The 27,159-nt window shown below is 43.1% G+C and overlaps 1 protein-coding gene across 2 annotated transcripts in view; it reads right to left on the reverse strand.

Annotated features, from left to right (window-relative positions):
* disp1 (dispatched homolog 1 (Drosophila)) overlaps window positions 1–27,159 on the reverse strand; it is a 118,693-nt gene that overhangs the window by 77,759 nt on the left and 13,775 nt on the right. The gene's annotated exons all lie outside the window — the stretch shown is intronic.

The raw sequence follows: 27,159 nt of genomic DNA on the forward strand, positions 1-27,159 counted from the left end.
TGCTCATGGATTAAAATAATTTATTCGAGCCCCCAGGCTATGGTGAGAACGAATAATATCGTATCTGAACCCTTCTCTCTATTCCGGGGAACAAGACAGGGGTGCCCTTTGTCACCCCTGCTCTTTGATGTGGCAATTGAACCCCTTGCGATGATGGTAAATGGTAAATGGCCTGTATTTATATAGCGCTTTACTAGTCCCTAAGAACAGCCTTTAGGGAATGGCATAGAGCTGGGGTGGAATGTGTCAAACATCCAAAGCGCTTTACATATCCAGTCATCCACCCATTCACGCACACATTCACACACTGGTGATGGCAAGCTACATTGTAGCCACAGCCACCCTGGGGCGCACTGACAGAGGCGAGGCTGCTGGACACTGGCGCCACCGGGCCCTCTGACCACCACCAGTAGGCAACGGGTGAAGTGTCTCGCCCAAGGACACAACGACCGAGACTGTCCAAGCCGGGGCTCGAACCGGCAACCTTCCGATTACAAGGCGAACTCCCAACTCTTGAGCCACGATCGCTGAGACAGGCTGCTGAATTGGTAGGGGGACACAAAACCATAGGCTGTCCTTGTATGCTGACGATCTCCTCCTTTTTCTGTCAAACCCTGCCACTAGTATCCCGGTGGCCCTTGGTATTATCAAAGATTTTGGGAGGGTGTCGGGCTATAAAATTAATTTAGACAAAAGTGTTCTTTTCCCCATTAATAAACAGGCGAGGAAACTTTCTTTCCGGGCCTATCCCTTTGCAATACATAAGGATAGATTCGCATATTTAGGTGTTAATGTAACTAGTAAGTATAAAGATTTACTGGACTATAACTTTAAAGTTGCACTGGACAAAGCGAAATTAGATATGGAAAGGTGGGCGTCGCTCCCCTTATCATTAGCAGGGAAGGTAAATTCTGTTAAAATGATTATACTGCCGCGGCTCCTCTATTTATTTCAGACGATACCGATTTTCATTCCTAAATCATTTTTTAAGGAATTGAACAAATGTACTGCCTTTATTTGGAAAAAAACTGTCCCCAGGATAAGACGGGAGTTTCTTGAGAGACAGAAAGAAGAGGGAGGTCTGGCTCTGCCGAACTATATGCACTATTTTGCTGCTAATATACATAAGTTGTTATTTTGGGTCAAAGAGTTGGATGAGGATGAAACCCCAATATGGGTTCATATGGAAAGGTATGTCTCTAGTCCAGTGTCCCTGCGCTCCCTGGTCTGCGCTCCTCTACCCTTGAGCAAACATCTTTACACAAACAACCCGGTGGTATCTCATTCTCTGAAAATTTGGACTCAATTCAGATCACATTTTAAAAACAGAACTGCCCTCCTGTCTGCTCCCATCTATGGAAATCACTTGTTTCCCCCAGCCCTCGGGGGAACAGCCTTTAGGGAATGGCATAGAGCTGGGGTGGAATGTGTCAAACATCTTTTTAAAAATGGTACTTTTATGTCTGCTGCTCAACTGGAAAAGGACTATGGAATCTCCTCCAAGACTAATTACTTTAGATATTTCCAGGTTCGAGACTTTGTGAAAAAGTCATTCAGCCCCTCCCTCGAGCTTCCACAAAGCGGATGGACAGACGAGTTGATGGACACAGATCCGACTGCTAAGGGGACAATCTCCACGCTATATACACATATTCAGAATGTGGCTTCCCCCTCCCTGGACAATGTAAGACGGAAATGGGAGGAAGAATTGGGGCTGGACATTTCAGAGGTTGACTGGGGGGGGGGCTGTAGATCTAGTACACTCTGCTTCTATATGTGTGAGACACGGATTGATACAGTTCAAGGTGTTGCACAGACTGCATTTGTCAAGGGAGAAACTGGCAAGAATGTACCAGGGGGCCGATCCGACCTGCCCCAGATGTAAACAGGTACCAGCCAACTTATGCCACATGTTCTGGTCTTGTTCCAGGCTGAAAGACTTTTGGCCTAACATCTTTAGAACATTCTCATTCATTTCTAATAAGGATATGGAACCAATGCCTCTGACAGCCATCTTTGGTGTGGCACCGAGGGAAACTCAACTAACAGCCTCTCAGAGGAAGGCAATAGCATTCGCCTCATTGCTGGCTAGGAGATTGATTCTACTTAACTGGATAAAGGCAACACCGCCATCCCATAAACGCTGGGTGGAGGAGGTGATGGCACACCTCAAATTAGAACATCTCAGATTTACTATACAGGGCAACACCAAGAAATTCTTTAAGGTCTGGCAGCCTTTCATTTCCTATTTTGAAGATGAGTTTCCTTCCACTCCATAACTGGCAACCCCCCCCCCCCCCTTTTTTTTTTTTTTTTTTTTTCCCTTTTCTTTTCTTCCTCTGTCTGGGTATAGTTTTGTCTTACACTGTGCGGTAGGACTTGAGTTCGAGCTTTTCTGTATGAATGATATGCTTTCTGAAAACTCAATAAAAACACTTTGATTATTAAATATGGACGGACGAGGAAGCTTTTAGTCCGTTTTGAGCAACGGGCTCGGGTTAGACGGACCCATTTATCCCAACATAACAGCTCAAAGTTTCTCCCCACACTCCAACACTGGAGGGGTAGCATTTACCCCCTCACACTGAGAGCAGTCTTTAAAAGAAAACTCTTTTCTACCTCAAAGCTTCGGAAAGGCCCAAAGACAATCAAAGCATCGATTCTTCTCAATAAAGAACATCCTTCCTGTTTTTGTCATTTAAATACAGATATGAAGACGCTTCACTGCAAATGTTAAAAATCAAAATCACGAGGTTCAGTTTGTAAAAATTCTGCCCTTTGTCATCACGCTGTTGCCTTTTCCCCTGTTGCTTACTGTGATCATGTGACAGCCTGTTGGTGTGGAAAGAGCTCAGACATGCAAGTATCTCACAGGCAATTCCCATCAACCCCAGGTTGCCGCTAGGCCTTCGCCAAGCATGCATACACCAATTAATCCGATGGCTCGAGTCACAGTCAACTTTCATTTCCAAAGAAGTCGCTCGAATCCAAGGGAGGGATCTCCCTCCCAGTACCTCGCAGTTTCTCCAAAATATCAAGTGTAACGCGGTTAAAGGACCAGGGCGCCTGACTGCAGCTTCATAGACAATGAGCTATCAGAATTAGTTTAGACTATGGAGCCTGAGTGTGTGAATAAAACACAGGAAACCAAAGTAGAGCTCAAAAATATATATATTATGTTTGTTTTGAGAAATGTATAGACAGATGTACAAAAAATAAAAAAATATGCATATATATCACAAACAAAAATAATGTTGACAATACAAAACAGCTTATTAGGTTCCAAAAGGAGGTGGGATGAGGTGTGGTCCAGTATGAGATTTAGTTTAGTTCCATGGACCTGTGATAGGTCATGTGTCAACAGTTTAATTCAGTCCATAGGTTTACGATTCCTACCGCAACGTAGCGGTGGTCGGGTGGCTCGCCATCCCGCGCTGATCAGGGCTGATCGCGGGAGAAAAGAAAAAAAAAAAAAAAACCTGACCTAGACAAGGTCAAAAACATAAATTATCATTCACAGAAGAAAATGAAACAGCATTCTACTGCTGTGACAAAATACATAAATCCATAAATAACCAAGACAAGTAATTAATGCCATGTTGCATACAACAATTAATAAACCATCATCTCTTATAATGAATGAATTTCATTCAAAATACTACTATAGAAAAACATTCTCATGGGTCCCATCAAAGTATATCAGCAATAAAGCTAATAAACATTATCCAAAGTTAATCACATATATTTACAAAACTCATTTAATCACAAGTGTTGCGCAACAGATTCAATAATCTCAGTGGAATTTAACTCAATGCAAAATCAGAGTCAGAGGGCGCTGCTCTTGCAGCGACCAGCAGGTTGTCTCTGTCTGTCAGTGTTTTAACTTATTTTATTTCATTTTTTTATTCCTTTATCTTATTTTTTTGCCTGAGGAAATCCTATAGCATCGGCTTGTGCTTTGTGGAACTTCTTTTAATGAAGATGGGTTTTTTATTTCGCATGGTTTTATTAGCGTCTTCAAGCAACTTAAAGAAGTCCAGATGCTTTTCTTTGCAAGCTCCTTTGACTACGATGACCTGGATGACTGAGAACCTTCACAGACATTTTGTACCTAGTGCTATTATCATGGTTAATAACACTAAACCATAAGGGTTGTTGCCATTGCACATTGCACTTTTTGATGAAAAATCTAGGTTGTTCTATCAGGCTTTTATTATATTATCTTGGTGAGTGTATGTGATGTGTTGGTTGTCTGTTTGCTTGTTTGTACGGACACACTGCAAATCAATTTCCCGTTAGGGACAATAAAGTTACCATTGACCAATCTCATAGGCCGTTTTGGCATTTCATCAGAAAAGTAACAAAAAACATCCAAAATGGACAAAACTACGAAAATCAAATCACTCGTTCAACTCTAGGTACGTTAAGTCAACATTCGGCCATGATGGAATAAACAAAAACAACAATATTCAATAAATAAAACTAGTAATTGCACTTACTGTCGCTAGCCTAGCATTAGCTTACTGGTGTTTTAGGATTTGCGATGGCGGCTCCGCATTTTCATTAATTGTTCAGTTCAGTTCAGTTCAGTTCATTTTTATTTCAAACATTTCAAACATGTGCCTTCACAATCATTACAAAATATCATTCCATTATTTGTTTGAAAAGGAGTAGGCTGAAGTATTTACTTATTTGTCCCTACCCCCTCAAGTTTTACCTCTCATTCATTTAATTTTTTTTTTGTCTTAAATTAAACAAACAACATATGAAACATATAAACATATGAAGTAAAACAAAACATAACATACATAAATCAAAAACAAGAAATTAGCAAGCCCCACCACAGTATAGTTTCTTTCATATGAAAAATACAGAATGTGTATATTTGCAGATACACAAGTTATGGAAAAACAACAAAACAAAACAAAACAAAAAAACAAAAAAACAACCAAAAAAGAACCGCAACACCATTACCAGCTACATTACCGTCCTGGGTTAACCCCGTTTTCTTCATTCTTATACTTATTTAAAATTAGGTTTTTATATTTTACTTTAAACTGTTTTATGTTTTGACTGTCTTTTATTTCTTCTGTTAGACTGTTCCATAATTTAACTCCTGCAATTGAGATAGACATTGTTTTTAAAGTTGTTCTAGCACTTTGTATTTTTAAATTCCATTTCCCTCTTAAGTTATACCCACCTTCTCTTTCTATGAACAATTTACAGATTTCTTTGGGAAGCAATTTATTTCTGACTTTATACATTATTTGCGCTGTTTTAAGCTTCACCAAGTCTTGGAATTTAATAGCTTGCATTTTGACAAAGAGTGCATTTGTATGATCCCTGTACCCTACATTATTTATTAATCTAATGGCCCTTTTCTGTATTATAGTTATTGTTTGTGTGTTACTTTTGTATGTGTTTCCCCAGACCTCTACACAGTAGCTCATATATGGCAGTAGTAAAGCACAGTATAAAATGTGCAGTGCTTTCTGATCCAACATATGCTTTGCTTTTCCCAGGACGGCAATGCCCCGTGCCAATTTCCCCCGAACATAAGTAATGTGTGGCTTCCAACAGAGCTTGTGGTCAATGATCACCCCAAGAAATTTTATTTCATTTACTCTTTCTAAATATACATTGTCAACACATATTTCTACCTCGATGTTTTTCTTTTGGTTTCCAAACAACATAAATTTGGTTTTATCGAGATTCAATGATAATTTATTTATTGTGACAAAACAAAACAAACAAACAGCTCACCGTTGAGTCGATTGTGAGGTGGTGTAAAGATGAATGAATCGGCCGGGTTATTGCACGCTGTCAACTGGTCTGTAGTGTAAAATTTGTCGATATTTGACAAGTACGCCAACCACAGGGACAACAGCAGCCAGAGGAGCAGGGACATGCAGCTGATTGACCCGGAACTTATACAGGGTTCAGTCCCGCCACAATAAAGGGACTGGCGGAAGTGGGGTCAGAAGTTACCGTGGTTACACAAGGTAGAGGCACCCTTCCAATGCAGGGGTTCGTCAAAAAAACTGAGTCACAGCTTCACAGGAACTAAATGGGACAACTCCCAAAATTCCTACCTTTTCGCAATTGTGAAAATGTTCCCTTTGAACTGCTGAAGACACTGTGTTGATTCAGTGGCAGGATCCTTCCCCCTAAGTCGCTATTTGCTTTAGCGGCGATGACACAAGGGGAGGAATTTGAGCAATGTGTGAGCATCGTAGACTCCTTTCCTCTGAGTGAAAACCATCTCCAGACAGACAAGTCGGCACTCAAGACGTGCTCAAACTAGGACTGCTCACTAATTCTGGTCACCACCTAAAACTGAACTCAAAGCCCTTTATACATGCCTCATTCACACATTCATACAAGCACTTTGCTTCCTATCCAACATTCACACACCAATGAAGGCATCAGGAGCAATTCAGGATTCGATATCTCGCTAAATGTTACCCAAGGATGCTTTGGCAGGTACACTGCCCTCTCCCCTCCACTTTATTTAGAATATAAGACAAAAATAATCAGGCCCCATCTTATCTTAATGACCTTGTAGTACCATATCACCCTATTAGAGCACTTCGCTCTCGCTCTGCAGGCCTACTTGTTGTTCCTAGAGTATTTAAAAGTAGAATGGGAGGCAGAGCCTTCAGTTTTCAGGCCCCTCTTCTGTGGAACCAGCTTCCAGTTTGGATTCAGGAGACAGACACTATCTCTACTTTCAAGATTAGGCTTCAAACTTTCCTTTTTTCTAAAGCATATAGTTAGGGCTGGACCAGGTGACCCTGGATCCTCCCTTAGTTATGCTGCAATAGACGTAGGCTGCCGGGGATTCCCATGATGCATTGAGTTTTTCCTTTCCAGTCACCTTTCTCACTCACTATGTATTAACAGACCTCTCTGCATTGAATCATATCTGTTATTAACCTCTGTCTCTCTTCCACAGCATGTCTTTATCCTGTCTTCCTTCTCTCACCCCAACCAATCACAGCAGGTCTGGCAACAGGGATTACTACACCATAGCCCGATCCAACCTGAAGAGAGGCATCAGAGAGGCAAAGGGGGACTATAGGAGGAGGATTGAGGACCATCTGAAGAGTAATACCAGCCGGCAGGTGTGGCAAGGCATCCAGCACCTAACCAACTATAAGATCAATCTCAGAGCTACGGATGGTGACCTGGAGCTGAATGAGGAGCTGAATATCTTCTTCGCCCGCTTTGAGACCAGGGTACCGGAGGTATTGGAGTCACAGCAGCAACACGCCACCCATAGCAGCACCACCCTCACCCTGGAAGAGCACGAGGTGAGGCGCATGCTGCAGGCTGTTAACCCGAGGAAGGCGGCGGGTCCTGATGGTGTGCCAGGTCGAATATTGAGGGATTGTGCAGAACAGCTGGCTGGGATCTTCACCAGGATCTTCAACAAATCCCTCGCACAGGCGACTGTCCCACTCTGCCTGAAGTCCTCCACCATAGTCCCCTTGCCTAAGAAGCCCCACATCACCGGCCTGAATGACTACAGACCGGTGGCACTCACCCCAGTGGTAATGAAATGCTTTGAGAAGCTGGTCCGCAGACACATCACAGCAGCCCTGCCCCGCAGCCTGGATCCACACCAGTTTGCCTACAGAGCAAACCGATCCACGGAAGACGCTGTAGCCACAGCACTCCATGCTGCATTAACTCACCTGGAAGAGCATGGTAGCTATGTGCGGATGCTCTTCGTGGATTACTGCTCAGCTTTTAACACCATCCTTCCACACAAAGTGGTGGTCAAGCTACAAGACCTGGGGCTTCCATACAGCACCTGCATGTGGATCAATAGCTTCCTCTCGGGCCGTAGACAGAGAGTCAGAGTTGGCCATCACACATCCTCAGCCCTGAGTCTCAGCACTGGCTCACCCCAGGGCTGTGTGCTCAGTCCACTGCTCTACTCTCTCTACACACACGACTGCACTCCTCGCCACCACAGCAACATCTTTGTGAAATTTGCAGATGACACCACAGTGGTGGGGCTCATTTCCAAGGGAGACGAGTCTACGTACAGAGACGAGGTGGAGCAGCTGACGTCATGGTGTAAGGCCAATAACCTCCTCCTCAACACTTCAAAAACCAAAGAACTCATAATAGATTTCAGAAGGAAAAAGGCAGAGATCCAACCACTATTCATAAATGGGGACTGTGTAGAAAGGGTGGCAAGCTTCCGCTTCCTGGGAGTCAATATAGAGGAGAACCTTTCCTGGAGTGTGAACACCTCCGAGCTGCTGAAAAAGGCCCAACAGAGACTGTACTTCCTGAGAATTCTCAGGAGGAATAACATCACACAGAAACTGCTGGTGTCCTTCTACAGAGCCACCATTGAGAGTGTTCTAACTTACTGCATATGCATCTGGTACACTAGCTGCACAGGGGCTCAGAGGAAAGCACTCCAAGGGATCATTAACACCGCCCAAAAGATCACTGGCTGCCCTCTCCCCACACTGGAAGTTCTACACAACGCCCACTGTTTTAAAAAGGCCCAAAACATCATAAAAGACACCTCACATCCTGGCCACTCCCTGTTCGAACTGTTGCCCTCAGGCAGACAGTACAGGGCAATCAGAGCAAGGACTAATAGACTCAAACACAGCTGTTATCCAACTGCAATAACACATCTGAATACTACAAAAAAATGTCCATCACGCCACTCTTGTGTTAATCTATGCACGGCCTGAAGCATGTGTGTGGGAATGTATGTGAATGTTTTACTGTTACGTCTTATCAGTATTTTAAGTATTCTATCTATTTTATTTATTGAATTTTATTGTTTTATTTATATTTTGATATTGCTAGGGATGATGCAATGATCGGGGACCATTCTTCATTTCGTTGTTCTCGTGACAATGACAATAAAGTTTCTGATAAAGTCTGATAAAGATGGCCCCGCCCCTCCCTGAGCCTGGTTCTGTTGGAGGTTTCTTCCTGTTAAAAGGGAGTTTTTCCTTCCCACTGTCGCCAAAGTGCTTGCTCATAGGGGTCGTATGGTTGCTGGGTTTTTCCTCTGTATCTATTATTGTAAGGTCTACTGTACAATATAAAGCGCCTTGAGGCGGCTGTTGTTGTGATTTGGTGCTATATAAATAAAATTTAATTGAAAATTAATTATTTCACATTGATCAGCTTTAAAGAAAGGGATAGATCCACACTCACAGGCTGCTTTCTAACCATTTAGTCATAATTTTTATTCACAATCACTTTGGGCCCAAAAAGGATGAATGCTGATCTTCGTGAGCGGTGCTTAACCACAGGCTACAAGTTGGACTGAACTTGTTCTGGAGGAACTCGTCTAGAGTACACCTGGCTCTTTCTTTACACAGATGATGTAAATGAGTAAGAGGATTCCAGCAAGCTTACTGGGTTATTTGGCACAAATGAAGGTTTTAAGTTTTAAGTTGTTCCGTCAGTGTGCTGCTTTCAAGCATAAAATGAAGAGCATGAAATGCTCGAGTACACTCTCTTCTCTGTGCGATGGGACAGACTCAAACCCGAGCAGCCTTTCTGAAAATGTCGCCTTCTCACAATAAGGATCAATGCAACAATTGGCACTTTGCAATTTTCACTCAGTCTCTCTTTCTCTTTGGCTGATGTTTTCCACGGGCAGGTCAATAAGTAGACTTTGCAGGGACACTCTGTTTCACAACTACTCCAAAGTCAAGGAAGAGAGAAGCGCGGCAGGCTGTGCAAGCAGATTAGTAATTTCTGCAGCTTATGGATGCCAGCCAAGAAGCATCTAGCCTCTCTCCACTTGTGCCTTTTTTCAGCTGTTCGATCCATGCCTCATATGGAAATTACTTCTGAAAGTCACACAGGGCACCACACGGGACCAGGAATCTTTTAAATGGCAACAACATTAAAAGAAGAAGAAATGATTAAGTCTGAATCAAATGACATGCGGATATCAACATGGGAGATCTCCAGCGATGAAAGCAGCGGTGGAGAGCGAGACAGGAAAGGGAAGAGCGAGACCAAAACAGGCTATGGTGATGAAACACGTTCAGTGAACACAGGATGGGGGGGGGGGGGTTAGTCTGAACCAACGAGTTCTGGAACAAATTCAGCCTTTAGTTTTAATCCCATCACCAAGTTTAAAAGCCAACCTTTACACGCTCTGAATACTTTGACCAGCGTGCTAGGGGTAAGAGCCACAGATGAATACCCACCTGTATTGTATTGCAAAGTACAACAACAATAAAGCCCTTCTGATTCCGATTCTGACATGTACAGGCAAGCACGTACTCACCCACAGACACACCTGCCACCACACTGTGGGTGGAACATTTATTCTAACACAGACAAACAGCAAGCTGGGATTCAGAGATCACAAAAGTGCCATTTCTATCAAAAGCGTGTGCTCGAGGAGAGACAAAGAAACAGATTCCTTTTAACTGGGTAAAAGTTACCCAGTTCATACCTTTGTTTTCATACTGCACAACTTTCATGACATTTTCTGAACTTTTCATTTATGCATAAGGTGCCAGATTACGGTATCAGTGAGAGGGAACGGTCACGCTCAGCTCGCCGTATACACCGATCAGGTATAACATTTTGAGCACTGATAGGTCACATAAATAACACTAGTTATCTCTTCATCATGGCACCTGTTAGTGGGTGGGATATATTTGAGACCAAGTCAATATTTTTGTCCTCAAAGTTGACGTGTTGGGTTAGGTTTAGGTGTTGGAAGCAGGAAAAATGGGGAAACATGAGGGTTTAAGTGACTTTGACAGGCAGACGAGCTTTAAATGGGTAACATGCGGTATGTTTTTTAAGGGTAACCTTATCTTTTAACCTCTGGCAGTTCACCACTTTTACCTTTGTACCCTTTTAAGCTATTCATTCGTCTGAATGACTTGAATTGCAATAAATAACTGGAAAAATTGGGGTGTGGTAAATCTTTTGACCACTAGTGTGTATTATTATACGGACTTTGCCTCTTTGGATTTTTAGTTCTTTCAAATGTGACAGAACGAGACTGCAGATAAAAGTGGCAGAAATGAGTTTTCTCTGAATGGCGGATGGGCTCTCCAGCACAGGGCGAGGAGTTCAGCCATTCAACAGAGGCTTCACATTGAACGGAGCCAGCTGAGGCAGTAGCCTCCTGGGTAAAGGTGTTCAGGAAGAGGCCTGCGAGTAGACCCAGGACCCACTGGAGACATCATCTCTCTCGACTGTCCTTTTAACGCCTCAGTGTTTCCTGGATAAGCTGAAACTTTCAAACAATGTGCATCATGTGCGAGGGGCCGATGGCGCGATATGGCAGCCTCGCTTCTGTCAGTCTGCCCCAGGGCAGCTGTGGCTACAACCGTAGCTGCCTCCACCAGTGTGTGAATGTGAGAGTGAATGAATAGTGGCATTGTAAAGCGCTTTGGGTGCCTTGAAAAGCGCTATATAAATCCAATCCATTATTATTATTATTATCATTCATAATGCACCACACTTTTCAGCTGCAATCTATTTGTTTTTCAAATGTTAATTTGTGATATTTTAATAATACATGAACATATTTTTGATATTTCCTGCCATGTTTCCATATTTTTAACATCAGTTTTCTTCGTGAATATAGTGGAGTCCATGCCTCGATGTGAGGAGACCAACATAACATGACACAGGTGGCCATAATGTTATGACTGATTGGTGTATCAATGCCCACAGACTCCTGTGTTAAGATGGATAACTTCTGACACGATACAAAAAAAATAGCTTTGCCTCTATGTAGAGCTGGGCGATAGAACGATAACGATATGTATCGCGATATAACTTTTACTCGATAGAGAAATTAAGCTATCGCGATAGACCTCGCCGCTCTTGTCCTCTTGAAAAAAGAAAAAAAAAAAAAAAAAGAACAGCCAATCCAAATTAAGTAGCGCAGAGCCGAACCAATCACAGCCGCAGCGTCACGTCGCGTGACCTGTTACGTACAGCACAAGTGCCAAGCCGCACATGTGTATTTGTTTGGGAAGCAGCCAGCCACCGTACCGCCCGGGTAATGGAGGAAATGAGTGTGCCGACTAGAAAAATCAACCGAGCGTGACCGAAGAGAAAACAGATGATGGTTCCAACGCCGGAGAGATTGTCGAACGGAAGAGCCATAGAAGTTCCGTAGTGTGAAGGTATTTCGGCTATTTCAAGTCTGACAAAAAACAGAGTAGCTGCACTGTAAATGTGCCGAAAGCAAGTCTGGAAATACAATAAACTGGTGCATGCGTCACACTGTGCGCCACGTTATTGTTTCGGTGAAATGAATTTCTACAATACTGTTAATTCTACTCTCTGCAGTGTTTAAATGCTTACATATACACACAGTTACTGTCCCTCCACACATACGACTCGGTTCTGCTTCTATGCCCCAGCTTTGTTTACTTTTTCCCACCGAGGCTTCTAGACTTCTGATTGGCCAACATTTCTGCACGGTTAGGAATCTAGCGCCACCTGCTGCTTTGGCATGTTCATAGCAGCGTTTTCCTTCATTTCTGCCTTTATGTGTGGACGGGATTATTTTTTAAAACGGAAACGGAAAATCTCCGTTTTCAAAAATACCCGTGTACGTGTGGACGTAGCCTCAGTCTCTGACTGGAAGCGCTAATTCGTCATTCGGCTTTTGTCAGACTAAAGTAACTGTTAAAACTGTTTGAAAAGCTAAGCTATACAACAAGGAGAGATTGAGAATTTCCTTTTAGTTCTCAGTTTATTTGATATTGACAAAGGTTAGTCAGTTTTGTCTGTTCTTCTGTAAAACAAACTAAGATTTATTTTTAGGATTAATATTTTGTTTCTAAGTGGAATTGACAGTTTAGTCTGTTTCGTTTGTTCTATTTTGAAACTTAAACGCTTTAGCGGCTGCCTTTTGTGTAGTTTGCAATATTTGCCTTTATTTATCTGAAAAAGTCTCATGTTCCTTAAGTACATCTACCCTGTTGAACTTATTATGGGAAATAAATATTTAAATAAAAACAAGCTGCTGATTATTTCACATTTTACTTGTGAGCAACGGCACATTTAAATCTTACAAATATAGTTATTTGGCTGATATCGTGATAGATATCGTTATCGCCTGAAATGAAAAAAACATATCGTGATATGAAAAAAATCTTATATCGCCCAGCTCTACCTCTATGGATGGTTTACGGTCCATCACAGATGAGAGGGGTAAATTCTTATAGCTGGATGCTGTACTGAGGGATTCTGTGAGACCTCGTCCACTTCTCTGAGTCATTACAATGAACATCTTCTCCGATGTCTGTGCTCTCCGTGCCTTTTAGAATTAGAAGTAATGAGTTGATATGTCTCCGCCACAGAAAGTAGAGCTGCTGTCAGCTGTCAGGGTTAAAGCCCGTATCAAACTACGCTAACGGTTTCTGCATAAACACAGCTTTTACTTTATCTCCATCACGTGACACAAACCACCAAGGACGAGTGCAGCTGAAGACTTTCCTTCATGCTTAAACTTGTCGAACAGGTGCTCCAATAAAAGGACCCTTGTTGGCTTTACATCAGTTTTGCATCACGATTACAGTAACAAGCGCCGATGCCGTGAACGCCAGGAAAACATCTGAGTTCACCATCTCTGTATCAGCCCCGTCTCGCAGCTGCTCGCTGTGTGTAAGAACGGTTCGAGCTTCATGTTAGACTGGCCTGTAGCATCTTCATGTTTACAGGAAAAAACCCATAAAAACAGAGCTGGCTCATGAAAACAGGAAGAACAAGTATATTTTAGCATTTCTGATGTACTGTATAGGTGCAGTCCTTACTGGGTTAACTGGGACATCGTCACTGACTTGAAAGCCCCAGCAACTCACCAAATAACTGTCCTGACATACTTCTTATTGGCCCCACGAAACCCAGCTTATCTTATGGTTTATTGTTATCATATTGGTGCCGGCTGAAATGGCTTTGGTTGGTCAGAACACTTTTTCTATGAGGATAATGAAGCCAACAGTGTTGTGCCTGAAAGTGCTGATATACCCGCGGGCAGCAGCATGCTCTCAACAGTCAGGCAGACAGAAACAGCCGTCTGATGTCACATGAGTAAAGGAGATGTGCTTCTTGTTTATATGTTTCTGCAGTGAAATGATGGATGGGTGAAAGAACAGGCCGGAGAATGCGACGTTGCAGCCGTGCAGCTGTTCCTGTGTGCCTTCGCACTATTACTGTTTGTGTTCCCAGGATGGATGAACAATGCGCTTCCAGGTCAGTCTCTAACTTGCCCTCTCATTACCGAAGGTCATCCTGTTGGAAACACAGCTCTGACCTGTCATGGCAAAGGTTACTCTCGGAAAATGGGGACTGGGGGAAAAATGGGGGGAGGGTAAAAGTGAAGGCAGGAGAAGGGAAGCGGGGAAAGAATTTGCTCACCTTGACTTCTTGGGAGCGGTTCATCCAAGTTTTATCTGGATTTATTTGGCATTTCTTGAGGCCAACAACAACAATGTGATTTCAATTCTCCCAAAAAGCCCCTTTTAAGATCTTCTTCTGTTACAGCCCCCCCCCCCCGTATCAAGGCTTCTCAGTGCTCGGCATTTGGCACAGGCTGGGGGTGAATGCCTATAGATGGCATTGCTCTTAGATCCCAGCGAGCTCATTAGCTCTGACCCGCTGTTGTGCTCACTCAAACCAGACCGACGACGTGATCGGGGGGAAATTCAAGGGGGGGGGGGGGGGGGGGGGGGGGGGGGGAGCCTAAAAACACTTCCTGTAGTTAAGCCTGGAAGCAAAACAGAGCAGCTCCACAGATGATGTTGAGAAAACAAGTGATACCAAAGAGTGCTGAGATGCTGTCAGTGCAATGTAATCGAGACTTACGATTATGTACAGGAGACATGAACACGGTGGGGCGGGCTGTTTGCTGGAGGGTTTCAACATCTGGATCTTGTATTACACGCCTCTGCAGTTTTGTTTTTTTGACAGCCTTCCTCTGAGCTAAGCAACGACCCTGCTCCCCGTCCATCCACAGGGCTCATCCTCTAATTTTTATCCTTCTCCTTCAGGCCCATGTGAAAAATCCCAATTATCAGAAACATGAGAAGTACAAACGGTTGGACGTGAACTTGGAATATGCTTTAAAAAGAAGGGGAAAAAGCCGCCCTTAACAAGGGCCTTGCCGAAATGTGATTGAATGCGTCAGCAGGTCGTAAAAGGCCCCCTCAAGATCGATGTAATTATGAAAGCTTTATGTGGAGGACTTTCCAGACACGGGAATGACCAGCAACAGGATGAGGAGGAGGGTGCTGCCAGCATTATGTTCCACCAACAGAGCCCCAGTAAGTGAAGAACAAGCAGCTGCCTACCATCAGCAGCTGGAATAGAAGGGGAGGGGGAGGAAAGACGGCATGAAGAAAAGAGGCTTGTAACACCTGCAGCAGGGTGCCACCAAATTTCCCTAGGTTTGTCCGGCCTCTCCGCGATGCACTCTATAAATCCCTGTGATTAGCTACTGTAGCCGGGCTAAGGGCCACTTAAATCAACCCCACAGGGGAAGTTGTAGTGACCTCCCACCTTTGTGATTTAGGCCTAAGTGATTATTAGAAAAACAAAGCCAGCACTGATTCTGTAACCGGAGAGGATGGGAGGAGGAAGGGTGTGATGGAGGTGTATGGGAAGAAGAAGTGCGCGTGATAGTGCGCTACAATAATAAGCAATTATTTGACAGATTCAGGAGAATCGGGAGAAATAACTGCTTGTTATTAAGCTATTAAGCAATGCTGAACCTACAGTCGATTATGCTCCAGCTTTCTGGGAAGGCCAAACAGCAAAACACGACACAGATGTGAATACAGGAGCTAAGCCAGCCAGTTTATGTAGGTAGTGTGGAAAGTGATATAGTTTGTGGAGTCCAAATACTAAATCAGCACATTATCAAGTTTTAAATTGGGTGTAAATCACACTCAACACGTTGGTGTCACAGAATTCCACAACATTAACCTGAAGCGGTTAACAAACGAGAACGTGCTCGACCCAAACGGCATCGAGTCCAGAAATCACAGTTAGGCCACCGAGTGAAGCAGCAAGTCTGCAGAGGTCTGTAAACCTGAACTGATAAAAAGGGAATAATCGTAGTATAAACTGGCTAAACCACATTACGGTGCTAATGTTAGCCACACTGAGCATTTTCTTCAACATTTAGGACATTAAGGGCTAGGGATACCGCTGTCTTCTTCCACACAAAATTGCTGGATGACCTGTAAACAATAGCTGCTGTAACAGCCGTTGACATGTCAGTGAGCTGAACTGAATCCTAGTTAATAATGTTACCCTCTTTCAAAACTTAAAACGTAGTTTCTTACTCGCAGTAGCTTTTTTCACAAGGAGCTCAGCTCCTTGTTGAAGACTCGATACTGCCCACTGGTGGCATGTGTGTGCACTGCGCTACATTAGGCAAGGCAAGGCAAATTTATTTGTATAGCACAATTCAACAACAAGGTGATTCAAAGTGCTTTACAGAGACATTAGAAACAAAAACAAATAAAAAGCATGATTTAAAATTGATTAAAACAAGCAAACAAACTAACTAACTAAACACACACATTTCAGACCTGTTCGCGCGATCTGAACCCTTATCGTAAGGGGAGCTACCAGTCCTTCTGTGGACGAGCTACTTTCTATTTTAAATTCCCTGAATTTAAAATACTCTCTAGACCCAGTCTAGACCCAGCTGGGGAGCTACCCAGAGCTCTAACCCACTTAACAAACAAACAAAACAAACAAAACAGTATATAAAATCAAAACAGATAAAATCAGAAATAGATAAGATCAGTAGTTAGTGTAAGTTTTGAAATTTAAGCTTAAAAGTGTGGATTTGGTGCTTTATTCAAATGCAGCTGAGAACAGGTGAGTCTTCAACCTGGATTTAAATAAACTGAGTGTTTCAGCTGATCTGAGGCTTTCTGGGAGTTTGTTCCAGATATAAGGAGCATAAAAGCTGAATGCAGCTTCTCCGTGTCTGGTTCTGACTCTGGGAACTGATAAAAGACCGGATCCAGATGACCTGAGGGATCTGGAAGGTTCATACTGGGTCAGGAGGTCATTGATGTATTTTGGTCCTAAACCATTCAGAGCTTTATAGACCAGCATCAGAACTTTAAAGTCTATCCTCTGACGGACAGGCAGCCAGTGTAAAGACCTCAGAGCTGGACTGATGTGGTCCACTTTTTTGGTCTTAGTGAGGACTCGAGCAGCAGAGTTCTGAATGAGCTGTAGTTGTCTGACTGATTTTTTAGGTAGACCTGTAAAGATGCTGTTACAGTAATCAAGCCTACTAAAGATGAATGCATGGACTAGTTTTTCCAGGTCCTGTTGAGACATCAGATCTTTTATCCTTGATATATTCTTGAGGTGATAGTAAGCTGACTTTGTTATTGTCTTAATGTGTTTTTCTAAGTTTAGGTCTGCATCCATCACTACACCCAAATTTCTCGCCTGGTTTGTGGTTTTTAGATGTATAGATTGAAGTTCTCTGGTGACCTGTAATCGTTTTTCTTTGGCGCCAAAGACTATTACCTCAGTTTTGTTTTTGTTTAGCTGGAGAAAATTGTGGCACAACCAGTCATTGATTTCCTCAATGCATTTACCAAGAGCCTGTACAGGGCCTCGGTCTCCTGGTGACATTGTGATATATATTTGTGTGTCATCTGCATAGCTGTGATAGTTTATTTTGTTGTTCTTTATAATCTGTGCCAGTGGGAGCATGTAGATGTTAAACAGAAGGGGTCCCAAGATGGAACCTTGGGGAACTCCACATGTGATACTTGTCTGCTCAGATGTGAAGTTACCTATTGATACAAAGTATTTCCTGTTTTCTAAGTATGTTTTGAACCAGTTTAGTACAGTTCCTGAAAGACCTGCCCAGTTCTCCAGTCGTTTGAGTAATATGTTGTGGTCAACTGTATCAAATGCTGCACTGAGATCCAGTAAAACTAGGACTGACATTTTTCCACTGTCTGTATTCAGACATATGTCATTAAACACTTTGGTCAGAGCGGTTTCAGTGCTGTGGTTCTGTCTAAAACCTGACTGGAAGGCATCGTAGCAGTTATTCTGTTTTAAGAAGTAACTGAGCTGTTGAGAAACTGCTTTTTCAATGATCTTACTTAAAAATGGGAGATTTGAGATCGGCCTGTAGTTGTTCATTTGTGTCTTGTCAAGATTGTCCTTTTTCAGTATAGGTTTGATTACAGCAGTTTTTAGTGATTCTGGAAACACACCTGATAATAAAGAAAAGTTGACGATCTGTAACAGGTCTGACTCTAAAGTCTTTGAGACCTTTTTGAAAAAACTTGTTGGCAGGACATCTAAACAGCAGGAGGAGGAGTTCAGTTGACCTAAGATGTCCTCCAGGTCTTTGCTGTTAATAGGTTGAAACTGTTTCATGGTGTTTAAACAGTTTTTTGGTGGACACAGTACATATCCTGGATCTGCTGTTGATGTACCAATTGCTTGTCTAATTTTTTGGATTTTTTCAGTGAAGAATTTGGCAAAGTCATTGCAGGCCATGGTCGAATGAAGTTCAGCTGCCACTGACACAGGAGGGTTTGTTAGCCTGTCAACTGTAGAAAATAAGACCCGAGCATTATGGCTGTTTTTAGTGATGATGTCAGAGAAGTAGGACCTCCTTGCACTCCTCAGTTGTAAATTATAATTGTGAAGTTTCTCTTTACAAATGTCATAATGAACCTGGAGGTTTGTTTTTCTCCATCTGCGCTCAGCTTTCCTACACTCTCTTTTTTCATTTTTCACCAGTGTGGAGTTTCTCCATGGAGACTTTTTCCTTCCAGAGATAACCTTCACCTTAATGGGAGCAATAGTGTCCATTACATTTAACATGTTAGCATTGAAGCTATTGACGAGCTCATTGACTGACCCTCTGGGCAGGTCAGGTGTTAATGGGAAGACCTGGTTAAAAATTGCACTACTGTGTTCAGTTATACACCGTTTTGTGATCACTGCTGTTGATATATTTGTGTGGGCTGAGATTTTACTTTCAAAGAAAACACAGTAATGATCAGACAGGCCCACATCAGACACAGTAACCTTTGAAATGCTCAGGCCTTTGGAGATCAGTAGGTCAAGAGTGTGTCCTCTGTTATGTGCGGCCTCTGTTACATGCTGAGTCAGCCCAAAGTTCCCCAGAGTGTTACTCAGGTCTTTAGTCCCTTTGTCCTGAGGGTTGTCCACATGAATGTTAAAATCCCCAGCAATAATTACACAGTCGAAATCAACACAGATCACAGACAGCAGTTCACTGAGGTCATTAAAAAAGTCTGTGCAGTATTTGGGAGGCCTGTAAACATTAAGAAACACAACTTTGGATGGGGCCTTCAGCTGTAAAGCCACATATTCAAAAGACTGAAAACTTCCAGGAGATAGCTGCTTACATTGAAATGATTCATTAAATAAGACAGCAACCCCTCCTCCTCTCCTGCTCACCCTGACCTCACTGATAAAACTGTAGTTAGGAGGGGTCGTCTCGATGAGAACAGCTCCACTGTTACTTTGGTCCAACCAAGTTTCAGTTAAAAACATAAAATCAAGGCTGTGCTCAGTGATTAAATCATTAATTAAAAATGTTTTCCCAGCTAAAGATCTAACGTTTAATAAAGCCAACTTAAGTGTTTTAGAGGTATTACTTGTCCCCTCGTGTTTGGGAGCAGTCTGTGGCACACAAGCTATGTTTACTATGTTTAAAGATCTTTTAGAGTGCAGCTCTCTGTGTTTTGACCAGGCCACATGTCTCCTTCTGTCACCTAAAAGTACAGAGATTTTAAAACCTTCTAGTAAACAGGGTCCCAGCTTCTCCTGGGAAAAGTCACCACTGCCATAATCCTCACAGCCCGGACCCTCCACACATCACGCATCAGACTGCGGAGACAAAGCATGAAGGTGGTAAGGAGGAACTAAGGGGGGCGAGGCTGGGCAATGTGACTTCGATTGCTCTGTTGAGGGTGGGGCTCGGTGGCGAACCTTTGGCTGCTTTGGTGGGGGGTTTATGGGGGACAAAAAGGGATTGGGACGGGGGGTAGATCTGAGCCCAGCATTGACCCGCTCCATCATCTCTTCAGTGAATTTCAGGTGTGGGGAGGAGGGAGAAAGGGAGGGGGAGGAGGGTGATGGCCTGTCAGGGGTTTGGGGGACTGGGGAAGATCCTGGTCCTGGTCGTTGGTGTTGTTGAGAGAGTTGGAGGCAAATAGGGACCCCTCTTCTTGCCTCAGATGTCTCTCCTTTCTGAGGCTCTTCCCGGGTGGGGGCAGATGGAGCTCCTCCTCAAGGTTTCTGCTGGGCTTTGTCTGTTCTTGGAGTACTGTTTGTTCCTCTTTATGAGATAACTCCTCGTTTATCTCAGCCTTGGCACCAAGCACAGATGGATGACGTATGGAATAAAACAAGTTGGAGGTGAACAGTTTCACCCCTGACTTGTTAAAATTAAATCCATTTGCTTTGAACAGATGCCTGCGTTCCCAAAAAATATTAAAGTTGTCGATAAAATGCACTGAGTGGTCAGCACATGCTGATATAAGCCATTTATTCAGTGTAAACAACCTGCTGAATCTCTCGTCTCCTCCTCTGACCGGCGGTACAGGTCCACTGATGAATACAGCTGCATTCAGAGAGTTTACAGTATTTAGTAATCCAGTAAAGTCCCGTTTCAGAACCTCCGACTGTTGTTTGGACACATCGTTTGACCCTGTATGCAGGACAATGTTTGTCACAGTTGGATATTCATCTGCAATTTGAGGAATTCTCTCCTTCAGGTTGTTGACCATATCGTTAGGAAAGCAGAGGACTTTAGTGTTCTTACCGCACATGCTTTGTACATCCTTTACAGCAGAGTCACCCACAATCAGAGTTTCAGGCCTAGCCTTTAGCTTTCCCCGTGGATTTTCAGGCCTTACTTCGCTACTTTTAGATGAATGGTTGTCCGATATAGATCCAGGGTCCTTTGATAGTGGAGCAAATCTGTTCTGCAGTTTCACATTCAGTTGTTTTGAAGGTTTGTTGTTAACCTTCCTATTCACGGTTGTCCAGTCCTGTTTCCTCTCGTATACAGGGGTAGAAGAGCTTCTCTGTCTCGTAGGAAGTGAAGGCCAGTCGGTTTCAGAGATTTCAGCTCGCTCGTTCAGAAACAAGCAAGAAAGAGCGTGGGTGAGAAGGAAATGCACAGATGGATATATGAAGGAGAGAGGCACTGAGATACAAAGAGAAGGAGGGCGTCAGGTTAACCCAGCCTGCTGGGCGGGAGCTCTGCACACAGCCTTTTATTCAAGTTTATGGATGAAGCGAAGCTAAGCTAATGTCTTTGTCATGTCAAACAAAAGTAATGGATGGAGCTCACCCTCTGCTGTAGCCTTCCTCCATCAATTTCTCCACCCTTCCACCCGTTTCTGTGATCTGATCCCTACAACAGACCCTCCAGGGCTAGAAGCTCGGGCCCAGGCCTTTCTCGCTGCCTGGGAGCACCTTCCCACCATCAGAAACCCTCTCTGGTCTGTGTCACTAATGAAGTCTCTCTCAGTTGTTCTGTGGCAAGAAAGCAGATGGAACTCTGGGACGATATAAAACACGACAAAGAGAAAATAAAAGGGACCGATATCTGATCGGTGCACCCTTTCTACACCACCACCTCATCGTTGCATGTTTATGATACATTTCAGCTTTACCACAAACTGAGGTCAGCTGTTGGGAAATTATGGTGACATAATGTCCTGTCATAGACTCAGACTGAGATTAGCTAAAGAAGAAGCTCGCACTACCGTAAATTGAAAGCATAATCACTGTCAAACTGAGCTGATGTGAGACCAGTGAAATTAAATTAGACCTCAGTCTCACAGGCCTAGAGACCAGTCAGTGACCTGCTTGTAATCAGCGGTCACTAAAGACAAATGGCTGATGATTGGTCAGCATCCATTTATTTGGATCCAAAAAAAAAAAAACCCAAACAGAAAAATCAAACTTGGTGTGCAAAAAAGTAAATTGTGCAAGTTCCTCCAGCACAATCAGTGCGAGTCCGAAAAATATTTTTAACAAGCAAAGTAACTGTACAGACTCTGTATGTCTGCTGTATAAAGACCTGAAGACACAACTTTTACTTTGAAGATCTTGGCATCTTCTCTGCAACTGCGAGTGAACAAAGTAATCACAACAGGATTCAGTCAGTGACAACCAGCAACCACTTTCCAACTAGTTAGGGCAAAAAATGTCTCCCTGAAGTCCCCGACTGGTCTTTAGCATCACAGATGGACGGCCTGGCTGCACTTCCTCCCACGGTACAACAATGAAGCCAAAATTTCCCATTTGTGGGAGTTGCTGTGTTGCACTTTTGCATTCAGAGTCTGCGGGACTTGAGTGGGGACGTCACAGTCCCGCCCACACACCCGTTGGTCGTGTGACCCCAGTCCCATCTGGGTTTATGGCATGTACTGCAGGCAGACACCAGGGGGCGATAGAGACTTTTTGCAGCGCTGTTAGGCTGTCTATGTTTTCTACAGTCATTGGTGTTTAGGTTTGTTTGTCTGAGGCCTTGGGTGAACAGCTTCATTTTCTCTTTGAATAATTAGTGTCCACTGACCAAAACACGTCCAAGTGGTACACAGAGTATAAGTCAGTCTCTCTGGAGCAAACTACACAGTAGGTTTAAAATTTATTTATTTATTTATTTATTTGTTTTAAATTGGAGTAGCACCTGTCGGGCGCGGGCTACCAAAAATGGTAGGCTAGTTAGCATGAGGTTTTTTTTCTTTATTTATTTTTTAAATATAAAACCAGCCTGAAATGGGAACTGCTAAGCTAAGCAGTTGTGCTATTCTGAACATCTTGGGGGCATTAATGGTAAAGTTCACCCCTGAGAATGATCATTTCTGGAGAAGTGGTGCAGGAAGCTTGTGGTGCCAGTTTCTTTATAGCACATCATGACGGCCAACAGTTTTCCAGCTAAAGCAGTGCCGTGAAACAGCCATCAGGGCAACAGCACAATCCACAATGTAAGCCAGTGACAAAAAAGCCAGATGAGGAAAGTGTTTGTCCGTCAGGATCTGAATAAGTTCTCCGTCTGTGATCATTAAGTCCAGTTTTCCACTTGCGCTGCTTCTCAGCTTGGCCTCAGGGCACAACAAGTCTCCATTATGGGTCTCTATAGGGTCCAGCCAAAGATTCAGTCAAATAAAGTCGATACTGTGTGACGAGGTTGAGTAATGACAAAGGTTTCATAAAGGTGGTCAGCTGGGAACTGACAAAAATGACAATTTGAGTTTTGCAGTTTGGGAAAACATCGAAGTGCGAGTTGTAATGGTACAAGCCACACCCCTCACATCCCGATTTTTTAAACAAGTCCTTCTTTGCATATCGGGAAACAAAGCTGTTCACACAGAACGGCTGATGGATTAGTCGCACACTGTTTTCCACCTGCAGTGGCTATCTCTGCGGTTAGTTGGGAGGTGAACTGTATCTACTGATCATGGCACAGTCACCTGTTAGTAATGATTAAGTCGAGCATTGGAGGAATGTGGCCTTGTGCTGTCCTTGGGCTTACAGGGAGTTCATAAGGTGGCATAATGTGTGAGGGGCAACTGTGTGCTAACCTTTTATCAGCTTAACTCTGGAGTTAAGTTCTTATCGACTGTGAGACATATCCCTAACCGCAAAACCCACAGCAACAAAATTCAAGGCTTTTAGAGTCTTGGCAGTGGGACACAAAGAAAGGTTTGCATGTCACCATCTCATTATGGAGGACGTCTGGGGAGGTCAATCCTGGTTCTTAGTATTCAGATAGGAGTGATTTAAATAAACATTTCATTCATGTTAATCGCCAAACATGAATGATGTGGAGACGGCTGAGTAAAGAAACGTCTATTATAAGGACTGCAGTGGATCGGCCGAGTAATGGAATTACTTTAGCCCTTTTGAGACATTTGGACATTGGCTGGCTTCTGTAATCAGACACCATTCTGTCATCGGGACGTAGGTCACCTTCAATCTAAAACACTGGCAGCCGATGGCAGCTATTAGTAATCAAGGAAATATGTCAGGTAATAATGACTGAATGGACAAAGAATGGTTAGGATGTCAGAGCATGGAGCTGAAGCACTGGAAAGGATGAAAGATGCAGTGACCCAATATCAGGTGTGGGGGAAATACATAAATAATCGATACAGCATAGCGATATTTAATTATCATTTGTAGAAACAAAAAACATATACACATACCTGAAGTGAGAGAGACTTTTGCATCATCTATTTTAATGTAAAAAGTTTATTACTCAGCATAAATATGAAACATCGAAACCGAATAAATAAAAAGTATTCCAATTGGAATCCTGACCTTGACCTCAATGAAAAGCTCCAGTGTGATATGGACATGGCTGTTCCATCGAAACAGAAGATGGGGTAAGGTCTGAAACCAGGTAAAAAGTCTGAACGCGATCAGAAGACAAAGACGAAGCACGTAAAGCTTCTGAGGCCCGTTCTTGGAATCTGCAACAGGCAGGAAAGACCTCCCCTCTTCAAACACCATGATCCTCTCCTCAACATGTTCTGATGTTAGCCTAGCACAGACCACCTGACTCCTGATGAGTAAGAGCACAGGCTGAGAGATACGCAACAAAAGGCCTCATGAGAGAAACATGAGCGTGACGCTGTGTTTTCTCTACAACCTGTCCATTTAGTACCACTTTCAACTCAGTTTACCATTCAGGCCCCAGTGAAACCAGTTCAGAGGTAACTAAGCCCAACACTGGGAGGCGTATGAGCCAAATATGATTCGACAAGGCCCAGAACTCCAGGGTCAGGCCACGGCAAGGAACACGTGTCCCCGGGAGAGGAGGCCTGGTTGCTCCCTCAGCCGTCAACGTTCTCCAGTTTGTGCAACAAATCCTAATGAGGCCTCTCTCTGTGGGGGAACCGAGGTCCTGTCTGTGGGGATTTGTCTAATGAGCTACGCAACCAAGGAAAGATGTAGTGAAGAAACATCTCTCTCTTACATGCACACTCACAAAATGAAAGACTGATGAGGTGAGGTAAGAGAAATGACTTTGTGCAGGCCAAAGAATGGCAACAGATTAAGAATGGGTCCAGTAAAAGAATGAAAATACTCACAAACAACATATGTGGTTTAACGTCATCAGGAAAACACGAGATGACTCAGTACCCCCTGTAAGGTATTAATTGAATTCTATTCTCTTCATACAGCACCAAATCACAACAACAGTCGCCTCAAGGCGCTTTATATTGCAAGGTAAAGACCCAACAATCGGATGACTCTGTATAAGCAAGCGCTTAGGGACAGTGGGAAGGAAAAACTCCCTTTTAACAGGAAGAAACCTCCAGCAGAACCAGGCTCAGGGCGAGGCGGGGCCATCTGCCACGACCGGTTAGACAAGAATGTGTAACCTGCGAAAGATTTTTTGAAAGAGTTTTGATAAACTCAAATAAAAAGTGTCTGTTTAAAGTCCCAGTGAGGGATCCACCTGATTCTGATTTAGAAAGCTGGACCGGGTATCAGTGCCAACCTGCTCATTTCAGTTTGTGTTTACTGAGCATCAGTAGCACCAGACTAGCTGCTAGCTGCAAAGCTAACAGCAGAAGCTCAGCGGTTGGAATTTCTCACCTGCAGCTTTTCAAACAGCTTCTCGCTTAACTGCAAACTTAAACAAACAGGGATGACCCAGTCCAGCTTTTTCCATTTCTGATCCAATACAGTGTCTGTAGGTATCGGGCAGTGCGGATCTCACACCAGTTTCATATTAATTATCCCTGACTGTGGGGAAGTGACTGGGAATCATTCCTTCATGTGTAAAGACACAATAACTGTTGGTATTTATTAGTGATACGATACATTAAACAGGCCCAGGATAAACAAAGAGAAAAAATAAATGCTGCTTTTATTTGCACTGGTCTTGTTTTGCTTCCAAGTAAGGGGCTGCAGTAGCTTCTTTCTTCCTCCTCTCACAGCCTGAAATACATGTTTATCGTGGTCCTCCTGACATTTAACACCTTGTTAAGGAGATGGACAGTAAAGTCGTTGTTGAATGCACTTTGTTCCACTTTATTTCATATTCATGAGGTTTTGGTAAAACCTGACTTTGCCTTATAAATAAAAGAATGATTCCCGGTGTGCGTTCCTAATTCTGGGAACACTGGCCTTGTATCAGAAAATAAAATGCCAACCTGGCCTTTCTGGTTCAAATCATCACATTTTTACAATATTTTGTGTTTGAGAGTTTTTTTTAATGCATCTGTCCCAAATTACAGCTGCTGATTCATAACGATGATGAGCAATGTTCTTTCTAATGTTTCATGTGTCTGAGCGAACACACAAACTCCCTGAGCGTCCCTTGGACCACTGTGAGCAACATCAGACGTGTGCACTGTGGTCACGCCAGCATTGAATCCATCCAAGTTACATGTTTATTAAAATAATCAAATCACAGCATTTATGTTAGACGACTTTTAATTAACTGATTTAGCCCACTTACAATGAAAATCAAACAAAATCTTGTCCATGACCTGTAGCATGTTAACACTATTGGAAGGAAAAATAACTTCAACTCCAATTTTGAAAACACAACTTCATTTTTTTTATAAAGCTCTGACTGTATTCTGAGTCTGAGTCTGTGATCTGGGAGAGAGTCTGTAACTCTGTCTGCAAAATACAGCATATAATGACCAATGCTGGGCAGTTAATTATATAGTTACTTCTTCAAAAAAGTAACTATATAATTAAAATAAAGTAACGAGTTTTGCAAACAACAAAGTTTTTTGCAGCTGTTTACCTAAAAATGCAGCCACGGTGTTTTTTAAATAAACATTTCAAACTATTTACAGAACAATCAGCTGTTCTGCATCAAATCTGATGCCACACAAATTATTTGTGTCACTCCAAAAATAATTTCTGTCCACTATGAGATGAAGGAGAACAACAGCCTGATACCTGCAGGCCTGACAGCAGCAGATGTATCACTGCTGTAACACCTGTAACACTCAGCAGTCACCTCATTGTTCTGACACACACCTCATTGTTCTGACTACACTACACACTAACTACACACTAACTACACACTAACTACACACTAACTACACAATATTTGTGCTAAACGTAGAAAATCTCTCACACCTCAAAACACGCCATCAC

The sequence above is a fragment of the Copadichromis virginalis genome, linkage group LG15 (assembly GCF_057382275.1).
Source record: "Copadichromis virginalis isolate Kocher_CV1m ecotype Utaka linkage group LG15, C_Virginalis_male_GT1.1, whole genome shotgun sequence".
NCBI lineage: Eukaryota > Metazoa > Chordata > Actinopteri > Cichliformes > Cichlidae > Copadichromis > Copadichromis virginalis.